Source organism: Xenia sp. Carnegie-2017, unplaced genomic scaffold (genome assembly GCF_021976095.1).
Source record: "Xenia sp. Carnegie-2017 unplaced genomic scaffold, XeniaSp_v1 HiC_scaffold_6, whole genome shotgun sequence".
In the NCBI taxonomy this organism is placed as follows: domain Eukaryota; kingdom Metazoa; phylum Cnidaria; class Anthozoa; order Malacalcyonacea; family Xeniidae; genus Xenia; species Xenia sp. Carnegie-2017.
Window position 1 is genome coordinate 15,357,203 of NW_025813526.1, and position 9,578 is coordinate 15,366,780.

Sequence of the window (9,578 nt, forward strand, 5' to 3'; positions counted from 1 at the left end):
TCCTTTTTGCATTATAATTTTCTCTTCAAACTACCTACACTAACTTTCGCTATCTATGTTGATATCTAAGGGAAATGTAAAGACTGTTTTTCTTTCCTGTTGTTTAGTCACCTCAGAAGACTGCTCTTGTTCTTTTTTCTTCAATCATTATAAGGCAGTGTGCATATAGACTGTTCTATATTTTCAATCAAAGTGATATTTCTGAAATTAAAGTTAAAGAAGATTCTCCTATATAGGCTTATCATTTATAAGAACTATTTGCTTTCTCAAAAAATTCCAATTACTCACAGTATAAAAGGGTTTGATTGGCCTATTTTATGCTTGAACTCGTCACTCATAATGATGATTGAATTCATAATGATGATTGAATTCATAATGATGATTGACTCGAATTCATAATGATGATTGACAGAAACAGAAGAAACAAAACAAAATAAAACTATTCGCAGCGTTTTCAACGTTTTAAACTCAGAGATATCATTATCCACAAAACTTTCTCCAATATCAAAGTCACCCATCATCATGAAAATGGTAGTTAAAATAGCGTGCCCAATGATTTTGAATCTTTCTCTATCAATCATGATCACCGTAAATGGTTTTGCAAACGCCACCAAGAAGAATAACAGTAGGATTATTACCTGTAGAGTAGAGCAAATTTACTTAAAGTGGTTATATCACGAATTTTATCCTTTTACTTAAATTAAAGACCTTGTTTCAGTGATTTTAAATCTGCAATTATAATTGAAATTGGATCGGTGAAGTGATTTTACGGACGTTCAAAGTCACGATTTTCAGCATTTTTTCGGCGAACTTTTTGATCGGTATGCTAATGACTTGTGACGTAGAAAGTTGAACACATATATCAACATGGCGTATTCTACTAGTAATCTTAATAGGAAAACCCTGTGTTGCTGGCGGACCTAATCAAATTAGTTGCGCCAATGATTGAAAAACAGAAGGAATGACGATGCATCTGTTTCCTAAAAAAGAAACAGAGCCGCAAAGACATAGAAAATGGGTAGATTTTGTGCGTAAACATAGACCGGGTTCTGAGGCTTCCTCTACCTCGTGTCTGTGTTCTGCACATTTTGTAGATTCTAGTTTTGACCTTAATTTCAGCGTGCAAGTCAAGCTCAAAAGAAGGTTGAAGAAAGATGCTACCCCAACCATTGACGTGGCTGGGATTCCTGAACCATTACAGGACGAAATAACCGATCGAAAGCGCAGACAAGTAAGTTTACGCTTGTTTATGTTAATTTTTCTTTTGTCATATAAATTCGATATAAGTTTTGTAGATTATTCGACATACTCTCCATAAGCCATCGCTGTAGAATATGAGAATTGAAGCATCATTAACAAATTATTTTTCATATCAATTTGTAGAATATGTTGAACAAGTAAAGAATGTTCTATTCATGTCTAATAAACAAGAACTTTCAACTATAATGGAGAGATATAGAGGAAAAGCACCCGAACCTTTGTGCAGCCAGTTTCCTACCAAACGATCCAAGGCTGAAGCAATGAAAAAATATGTTGCGAGGAACAAGCATGTCAGTCATGCACTTTATCCGTGCTGTAAGTATGGGATAATGGTATTGTTTACAATTATTTTAGGATGAAATGATCTGCATTTTTTCCTTAGTGGAACAGCAAAGACAGCAGTTACAAGACCTAACAGATGATGCGGATCAAATATTAAATAGCGTTGGGAATAAAAGTACTCGCAAATGTACTAAATGAAAGCTCCATGAAAGGACATCCTCGAGTATGTGCCACTGAAAAGAATAAATTGAAGTTGGTAGATGATAGGGCAGTGGTCAGACATTGCTTGGAGCCTGTCTGGAATGAAGTAAGGCACCTCCTTCCCACCACCAGCCTGAGGTTCACCTTAGGCAAGTGATAGTTCGAGCCTCCCTATCTGGGCACTGATATACAAACCTTTCCTGATGATTACAGTATTAAAATAACAGTGAATGGTATGTATACTTCTCAGATTGAAGATGACTATCTCACTTATTGTGCAACTAATTAATTTTCATGAATAATTTTTTAACAATGCTCAACATCCCTTCTATAATATAACATTATACTTGGCTGGAAACAGACGTGTTCAACTATCTACGTCACAAGTATCAATATGGCGTCGTAAAAAATTCGCAAATGGTACCCGACTTTGGAGGCAAAATAAAGCAACTTATATTTATCTGTTTAAGTCCAGCGACATGTCATAGTTCTTCAAATAATCCAAATTTTCAATTAAGCTCATAAAAAAGGGGGGCTAAAATTCGTGATATAACCACTTTAAATTTTTTTCCAAACAGATGTGAACAGAAACAAAAATTTTTTTATATCAACATGTATTAAGATAGTATGTTTTTACAGACCACAAAATTTTAATCGCCATAACATTTAATTGTAAAGCTTACACAACTCAATCCAACACCTCCCGCAGTGTTACCAAAAATTATTTTGATGTTTAAGTGATATGTAAACCATGCATAATGTGAATTCCATTCTTCTTATTGTATAAATCAGCACACTAAAGTATCGAAATTGGGTGAAATTTGTAACCAGATAAAGCCGTGTAGAAAACAATGCTATGGAACAGGCTTTTCACTGAGAAATCGTCGAGGAAAGATGACTGTGTATATGTAGAGAACACATTCCAAAAGTTCATGTCGTCAATAAAGAAGTGCTATTTGTAAAGAACTAACTATAGAAAAACAAAATTAAATTGCAATAAATCAGAGATCACTAATACGTATGTCAACTGACATTTTTGAAAAAAACTATTAAAACCAAACTAAAAACTATTTTTTCCAAAAACAGAATTAATAACTTACGTGGGAAAGGCAAAAAAATAAACTTAGCTTAGCTAATATTCACTCAAAAAAAGACTTTACGTATCTTTTTAATTACTGAAGATAATTTATAGAAAGAACAAAGAAGAAAATAATCCATGTTTTTTAATCCCACTTGACAAAATTCTTTAATGCAACCATAGCCAGAAAAAAATAAACGAACTGCCATTGCCATTGTCAAGGAGGCATTATCTAGTGTTATAAATAAAAAACACATCGTAAGAAACTTTATTGTTGATTAGATGTATATGCGCTGGATTACCGTTGTCTTGGGATGTTTTCTCATAAACAGGAATGCCTTTTGTTTTGCTAAAAATACCTTGTGTCGTGTTAGGAATGCTATATGTTGAACTATTATCTTTGTTTAAAAGCGTTGTCTTATAGCTGGGAATGCTAAATGCATAGAAGTTAAAAAAATTGGAAAACACAAGATATATAAACAATTCAAGCGTGTGATACTTCCATGTGTTATTTCTCCACTTTTCTTTGAGATATTTCAAGCAGACAGGATGCGAAAGACATTTGTAGCTTTTATTATCCACCATCGCTTTGACAGCCATGTTTGTTGGGTTTACGTTTAGTAGACTTCATATTGCACTCTTCAGGTATAATAAAAGTTATAAAACATATTTATATGAAGATGTTATTCTTTTTAATGAATGGCACAGTTAAGAATGATGTGAAGAAGAGAGTAAAAACAGAGTGAACATACCTTTGGCACTACTTTGTAAACATATTAAGTCGTATACAACTTTATAGTCATCACATTCTGGGTCACCTATGGAAATCATGCTGCTACAAAGAGCTTGGTAAGCCACATCTGACATGTTTTCTGAAACCAACTTTGCCATCTGGACTTCAGGATCGTGAAACAATTTTTGCAAAATCTGAAAACAAAAATCAAAGTTCTTAAATTGTAGTTTACTCAAGTTTATCAAAAAAATGCGTTATAAGCAAGAGCCATTCTTATTCAACGAATATACTGATAAAGTAACACTTTTTTACATTGTGAACTTAGGTATGCAATATCTTTTGCTTTTAAGAAAACACATGGTAAGTAAGATTACTACCTCACGCCATCTATTATAACACATTAGCATCATAGCACTCTCTTGATCGTCACTTTAAATAGCCAAATTCATGCAGTTAATGATTTCATAATCGTTTGTAATGGCTGCCTTGTTGTCCTGTAAACATTCCAAAACGTCTTTCTTGCCATGTAAGGCAGCTTCCATCAGTGCTGTCCGTTTATCTTTAGTCTCCCAGTTTATCATGGAATAATCATGTTCTAGCAATAATTTAAGGACTTCGACATTTCGATCCTGTACTGCAAATGAAGAGTAGTGGATTCATCCTAGTTCTTAAAATTAAACATATAATTTGGTTGAAATTTACTTTATTATATGGATAAACATTTAAAAAGTGATGTATTTTTAGGAACAATCTCTTGTTGTTAACACTATTCTCTTGTTGTTATTGTTTAAAACATTCACTAAATGGTTTTCATTGATTAAAATGCTTTTCCAAACTCTTGGGAATGTTGCTCGAGTTAAGAAAAGCGGTACAAAAGCACTCGCCTTCGGCTCATGTTTTGAGCACTTCACTTAAATCTCGCTTAGCTTCCGTGTGTTTGGATAAAGCAGTCCAAAACAAAACCGTTTAGTAAAGGTTAATTCTTCTTTAGAATTATGCTTTTCTTTTAAAATATTTTCACTTGAGTATACTTTTTCAAATTTAATTGAAGGACGCAAGAAAAATTGTTCATAAAATTTGTTGTCTTTAAGTTGCTCAAATAAGATGAACCTAAATGCCTTTCTAGTTTTATTTATGAATTAAAAGTGACATACGCAATAAGTTAGCTACTTAAGAGAAACATTTGTGCTAGATTTAGACATAGTTTTATTATAATATTGTTGTCTCATTAGCTTTTGCGTCATTTTAGTAATGCGAGTTATTTAACTTAATATTTAATATAATTCGACGCCTTGTATACGTAAACAACGCTGTTATGACAATTTAAATTTACTAGTTAATAATGTCCCCTGGATGAGAAATGCTTCTTATTTTGTAACTTTAAATGCAAACGCAAAATTGTTTCCTCCCTTTGATTCATTTGTTAAAATCCACCTATCAGCAAAAACTTTTTCTCAAATATTAGAACAAGGTGTAATAAGGTTTGTAACAAGGAAAACGTTTTAACTTGTTCAAACCATATTTTGTTATGTCGGTTGTAAGTTGCCTCTAAATGGACCCTGTCTGTTTGCAAAAATCCGATTCTAGCAGAATTATCATATCATCGAAGGTATTTGGTATATATATCTTCTATTGACAAGTAACGTCACAAAAGTAAGTCAAGACTTTTCGAACGACAGGCAACTTCCATTATAAGAAGAAATTTTGCATGTATTTTGAAATTTTCAAATATTTAAATGCTGCATTTACTGAGATTTAGCCTTTGAAATTAAGACAGTGCTTTTGAGTAAAGCAGAAAATTGTTTATTTCCGTACTAATTTCAAAATTCAAAATATTCTTTGCAAAGCAGTCTAATGCTATTTTTACGGCATAAATAAGAGTGATTGGCATATATTTTAGAATACGCTAAAAGTTATATAACTTAGTTAGGAACTTTTTAAAAATCTGCAAAAGATTGAGATGATAAAATTTTAATCTTATGCATTGGAATGTTAAAGAACATAAGATAACACGGTTGATTGATCTGAAAATTAGTCAAAAACTTGGCCATATTCTTGAATAGATGCGTCCATATTTTGGAAATAAGGTACAAACAATGTTTCAGCTGTTCAAACAAATTTAATTATTTACAAAAAATTCTTTAAAAGGGTATAAGTATATGCATGCATAAACCATGCATCATTTTCATTGAAACCACATTTAAATTACAAACGCAAAGTCGTACTATATTATTGATCTTTAAGTATGCTTTCTTCTCTGTCACTGCATTTTCAGATTACTACATATATAATCACAATTGCTTTTGAAGTATACTGTGATATTACTGAAAAATCCATGTTGCGTTTGCTGAAAAAAGGTTAGTTTGTGTAAAGTTTGATAGATGAATTTGAAGTCATAATTTTTAAATTTATCATTAAATTTTAAAATTCGCAGGTCTTTTTCTTATATTTTAATACACCTTTCATGTACATGGTTGGAGTTGAAAGCAAGAAAGATATTTTCAATCCCGTTAACATCACGAGTCTCGATAAATTTACCGAAGTGCATCTTATCATCTAATTTATAACTATCTTAAGTTTTGTTTTTAAAAGTTTTGTTTACTTCATCATTATTTTAGAGACATGTCCATTAAGGGAAAATGTTTTGTTTGAAACACTTTTCTCATCGGCAGATTCATGTGCATTGAAATGTTTACAAAAGCCGTTCTGTGTTGGTTTTAACTTTGTGAAGACATAGCGACAAGGGACGTAACTTGTCAATTAACCCACACACTTCCACCGAATTATAAAATTTGCACAGATAATAAATGGAGTTTCTATGAATTGTTAAATCCACAAAGAAAGGTACGAAGGAAAAGAATATTAACGGCTTAAACTATTTTCATATACAGAGCTACTTATTTTAATTAATTGCCCATTTTACTTTTAAAGATACCATACAACAAAGAAAAGTTGTGTAAAAATGGTGGAATAACGACTGTTGACTTGAAAGACGGACCTGGCTCTGATCCTTATAGATGTCAATGTTCTTTTGGCTTTACGGGGGAAAATTGTATGCAAAAACTATGTAAGTTTGTTAAAAATTTGGATGCAGCACAATTTGTTCAGATATTTGCAGCAGTTTTCCTTCCCCAAACAGTTTTCACTTTATTTTCAAAACATGACGAGAACAGTTAACTTCATACGTTATAACTGAAATTTTATACAATTTAAATGACGCTATAATATGTACATTAGAACAGCTGATAAATTGCATCATTTGCATGCTCGGAGACATGCTCTGATGGGGAACTTCACCTCTTCACCCTGAATCCGGGAAAAGTGCTAATTTTTGTGAGAAAAATTAATTGAAAAGTCATCCAAAATCTAAATGTACGTTTTTTATTGCTGTGGGACGACAGCACTATTGTATCTACAAATGACTTTACTCCAGTTATTACAATTGTAGATGCCGAAAAGAGTTAGTGTATGAAATAAATTTGTGTTCTAATGCTTCAATTGACAATAAATAATTTTTTATGTGAAGAAAAACTTTACAATTTGCATTTGCTTTGTCGATACTAAATAGTCCGTTTAATGCCTTAAGCCTAATTTCTTTGTTCCAAATAAAGTTCCAAGCCTGTCTCTTCATACAGAAGTTCAAGTAGTTATGGATGAATATACAACAGGAGGCAATTATTAAGACGTTTTCGAGAATGACGACTCGTTCGTATTGAAAAAGCTACCATAGCCATATTTTATAGATAAGTCAGTTGGGTCATCTGTAAAAATCGTAAACAAAGTTGATACTGAGCTGGAGAAACAGTACTTTAATCGTTCAATTTGTTTGTTGATTTTGATGTCAATATGTTGCTCGCTACTATCGATGATTGATTGCACCATTTTGTCAAATTTTAATTCAAAAAGTTCTTTGACAAATAAAACTCAGCATTTTGTATTCATAAAAGTTTTATTAGCAAAACAAAGTCATAGTTCATATTTTATGTGTCCACAACAACATCTTTTCATCTTCCTTGTTTAGCCATGTTTGTTTATCAACTGATCTGATAAATTACGTACTATTTGAGTTCGCCCCATACCTAATTGATTTATGTCTAACTCTTCTTAAAATATATTTTTCAGATTTTTCATCATGCAAAGAAGCAGTAAAAGATGGCAGGTATAGTATGCCTAAAACGTAGCTAATTTTTATAAAGTATAAAGGTGGAATAAGTAGTCCTTATTTGGTTAAAAACGTTACGTCTACCAAACATAGAATAGTTAAAAAGTAAGTTACAGCAGTAGAAAGAAGTGTATTTTTCTGCCAAAATTTTAAGAAATAAAATTAACGTGTAAATGTGAGCAGATCGATTAAAACTTTTGTAAAGATTCATCATGTTTTATATAATAAGATTGTTTGCTCTAGTTAAAAAAATAAAACCAATAAAATAATTGTTTGTAAAATCATTAGTAAACAGTTAAACAATAAAATTGCAAACAAGAGTTAGTTGTCGAAAGTTACTTTAACATAGACTATCAGACATAGACGTAGGAGCATCGATAATTTATAATATTCCAAACAAAAACCAAAAAATCTCAAAAACTGCCATTTTTTCTATACGCTTACTTCGCGAGTAACTCAGACAAGAAAACATATATAAGCATTGTGTAAGCAGTTGTCGACTAATGATTTGACAGTCAATAATTTCATTGGTTTCTACCTTTTATTGGAAGAAATTAATTACCTAAAAAACTTGGTAAAAATCGCAATTGTCTTGAGCCGTTCCCAAGCATTCTTTGTTACTTTTTTGTAAAATAAATACCCTTTTGAATAAAAAAAAACTAGAGGTAATAAAGAAATTTTTGCTATAGAAGACATTTTTTTACTTTTTTGTAAGAACATGTTATTTAAAACACAGAGTTTGCGATTTCTAATAGAAGCTAATACGCTACTTTAAATGTTTTCCGTAATTTTGAAATAAAAAAAAACCCTCAATTATTAAAGTCTCTCGAGATTTTTTTGATTCTTTAACAAAAAATATTTTAGAAAAGTTGGTCTGCTAACGTTTCTTGTGATCAACTATTATATTGATAAATTATAACAACAAAATTAAGATAGAAATTTGTTTTTCTTGTAAACAAATGCAAAAGTTCAAAAGATGGTGTGTACTTGATAAAGACGGACACTTCACTTGGCTACAGCAAAGTTTTCTGTCAAAAAAAGATATTGGGTTGTTCTGGAGAAGGCTGGACGCTAGTGATGAAAATTGATGGGAATAAGGTATGATAAAAACCTAGCCACGTTGCACTCATGAGCGTTATTTTTTAAAGACGTTTAAATTTTATATTTACATTTGATGTTTCTATAAGACCATAAGTTTCTACTTAAACTAAGTTTCAACTAAGTTACAACAATGTGTATTTAAATTTTGTGAATATCATTACGACTTATGCACGTGACTTAATGGAAACTTGATTCGACGATTGAAAATAACAATTGCAATAAGTTGTAAATGTGTTTTATAAGCAAAATGTCGCATTGCTCACTGCTCACTGCAGTTTTTCCAATGCAAAATGCCAGTGTCTGACTTTTTTATCAATCTAAAATTCTCAGTTCTTTATTTTTGAAAAACTGATTTAAATGACTTTAACTTTAAGCTTTTAAAACATTTCCCAGGTCAGATGATGCCTTGGGAAAATTTATCATTTGACAAATTTTGTGTTCGATATTTTATCGCAACTTTCTTTCACATCATGACACAACCAAGTCAAAAACCTTTTTTTAAAAACGACTTGAGGAGAATTAAATCATTATTTTCTCATATTAAAAGGAAATGGAGTTCAAACTTAAGTCATATGTTGTGCTAATTTTATTTTTTTTATGTCCAAGTTCAAGCCAAAATTCATGTCTAGAATGAAAGAGAGGTGGTTACAAAAGTTTCTCATAATTTCGAACATTTTTTTTGTTTTTTAAACTCTTTAAATGAATAGAACAAATTATTCAGAAAAATATGTCTGTTTTCGAAGATTGAATCACTAAAAACT

At 31.3% G+C, this 9,578-nt stretch overlaps 1 long non-coding RNA gene across 1 annotated transcript; it reads left to right on the forward strand.

Moving 5' to 3' along the window:
* Positions 1 to 6,503: 6,503 nt before the first annotated feature.
* On the forward strand, positions 6,504 to 7,835 carry LOC124457662. The gene is made up of 2 exons (XR_006952717.1): positions 6,504 to 6,621; positions 7,677 to 7,835. It is a non-coding gene; the product is annotated as an uncharacterized LOC124457662 (long non-coding RNA).
* The last annotated feature ends 1,743 nt before the right edge of the window (positions 7,836 to 9,578 follow it).